We start from the raw sequence: 2,948 nt of genomic DNA on the forward strand, positions 1-2,948 counted from the left end.
GTAAAATGTATAACTATTGCACTGTGTTGTACAGCTGAAACTAATTCTAAAAAATGTGTATTTCACAATAAAAAATAATAATTAAAAAAAAGAAAAAAGGCCCTTCTTGAAATTTAAAAAAAAAAAAAAGAAGAACACATCTAGGACGTATAAGACTAGGTCAGAAGAAGCCTTGCAGCTTCCACCCAGACCTTTTGCAATGCTTGCTCTGGGGGAAAACAGCTGCTGTGTAAGAATCTGCCTGCCCTGAGACTGCCATGTTGTGAGGAAGCCATTCTCTAGCTGGTTTGTATCCCAGCCATTGAATCACCTCAGTTGAAGCCAAGCCCTGATCAAATTGATTCATGAGCAAAGTAAATTAGTGTTGCTGTTTTAAACCACTGAGTTTCAGAATGCCTTTTTATGAAGGAATAAAGAACTGGAATAGCAACCCAATAGAAAAATGGACAAAAGATTTGAATAGGCATTTTTCAAAAGAGAAAATCCATTAGTGATGGCAGAAATGCAAAATAAAACTAGAATTATAAACCATTACACACCCATCAAACTGTATGAATATAAATTTATACATCCAGTTTGGCATCATCCATTCGAACTGAAGATACACACACTCTCTGGCCTAGCAATTTCACTGTACCGTAGAGAGACTCCCACACATGTGAACAAATGACAGATTCACAAACAGTCACTGCAGCACTGTTTGTGATAGCCGAAACCTGCAAACAACCCAGATTTCCATCTCAGTAGGATACATAAATAATGTGCGCTCTACTTCTACAATGGAATACTACACAGTCATGAAAATGAACAAGCTACAACTGCAGAAAACATGGTTTCACAAACATAACATTGAACCAAAGAAGATAAAAACAAAACAAAACAAAAATACTATATATATGCAGTAGCATTCCATTCAAATGAGCCAGACAAAGACAAATACCGCAAAGTATCACTTATTAGTGGAATCTAAAAATAAATAAATAAAAGTTGAAACCATAGAAACAGGAGTAGAAAAATGGTTGCCGGGGCAGAGGGTGGGAAAATAGGGAGAGGTTGGTAAAACGATACAAACTTTCAGCTATAAAATGACTAAGGTCTGAGGATCTAATGTATAATTAACATGGTGACTATAGTTAATAACCCTGTATTGTACAATTGAAATTTGCTGAAAGTAGAACTTAAATGTTCTTATCAAAGAGACAGAGAAAGAGAGAAACTATATGAGGTGATGGGTATGTTAATAACTCAGGGATTTTTTCACAACACATACATGTATCATCAAATCATCACCTGCGCACTTTAAATATCTTCCAATTTAATTTGTCAAGTATACCTCAATAAACCTAGAAAAAATAAAACTTAAATTAAATTAAAACAAATGAAATAACAGCCAAAAATGGTTTAGGAATGCATTTAGTTGGTAAAACTACTTTTAAAAATATTATCAGTGAAGCCAGAATGGTGGTTACCTCTAGGGCAGAAGGAAAGGATTCTGATTGGAGAGGAGCACTGGGAAGATTTTTTAGGGTGTTAATAATGTCCTTTTTTTTTTTTTACCCTAGGTGATGATTACATAGGTACCTATTTTATTCATAAAATGGTACACATGTGCTTAATATGCTTTTCCTCAATACCAAAAAAAAATGTATACACTTGTATTCATCTTTTGTTACTGGTATATTGAGTATTACAATTTTAATACAGTTTTTTCCTTTCTTAAAATGTGTATGCGTTGTTTTGGCACCCTCTGTACATTTCACAAGTTAAAAGAAAAAAAAAAAGAGCAGAACTCCCGCCTAGCTGCATCTGTGCACACACACTCTGATCTGTCTTGTTACTGTGGAGGAAGTGCCCATGCTCCTGGAAAGTCAAGCTCTCCACCGTTGGACATTACTCCGGCTCTCCTCTCTCCTGCATCAACAGACCCCTCCCATCTCCCTCCAGCTACTACCCCATCTCTCTCCTTCTCTTAAAGCAAACAGTGTCAGAGGCTTGTCTACACTCACCTTTCCTGACTTGCTCTCTTCAGGTTCTCTCTAGAATCCACTGCAATCAAGCTTCATCCCCACCATTCACCAAAACTGCTCTGTCAAGGTCACAAATGGCCTCCAGTTGCTAAATCCAGTGGTCACCTCTCAGTCCTCATCTTGCCCATCAGCATTTGGTACAGCTGACTGTCCCCTTCTCTATTACACACTCTCTTCTCTTGGCTTTAGGGTGCCTATCCTTCCTGGTTTTCCTCTTACTTCCCTGGCTGACCCTGCTCAGTCTCCTCTGTTCTCTCTCCCCACCCCCACCCCCACATACACACCTTTGCTCTTTTCTTTCCACACTACTTTGTGGATGATCTCAACAAGTTTCGAGGCTTTCAACACTATCTCTACATGCATGGCTCCCAAATCTTGATTTCTAGCCTAGCCCTCCGGCGAATTCCTGTCTCTTTTATCCAGTCAGCATCTAACCAGCATCACCACCACTTAGAGGTCAAATATTCAGCTCTTACTGGACATGTCCAAAGGTGAGCTCCTCATCTCCCTACCCCCAAACCTGCCTCATCTTCAGCCTTCCTCACCCCAGATAATTCCATCCTCTTTGATGTTCAGAAACTTGTGAGTTTCCCTCAAACCCAATCCAACAGCAAATCCTATCTGCTGTAACTTCAATTTAGATCCAGAATCCGGCCACTTCTCGCCCCTCCACCACTACCACCATGGTCTCCTAACATTGCAACAGCCCCTAACTGGTCCCGGACTCCTCTGTTGTCCCCTGCAGTCCGTTCTCAACAATAGCAGCCAAAGAGGTTCAGTTACGCTGTGTGGATCCTGTCACTCTCCCCTGAGCCACCTACCCACCCCCACCCACAGAGGAAAAGCCCACCTCCTCACAAGTGTTTCCTCTGTACCCCTGCCACTACCACCTTGCCCTGTCTGCGTCCCTTGAACACACCT

Source organism: Hipposideros armiger, unplaced genomic scaffold, assembly GCF_001890085.2.
Source record: "Hipposideros armiger isolate ML-2016 unplaced genomic scaffold, ASM189008v1 scaffold_319, whole genome shotgun sequence".
Lineage (NCBI taxonomy): Eukaryota > Metazoa > Chordata > Mammalia > Chiroptera > Hipposideridae > Hipposideros > Hipposideros armiger.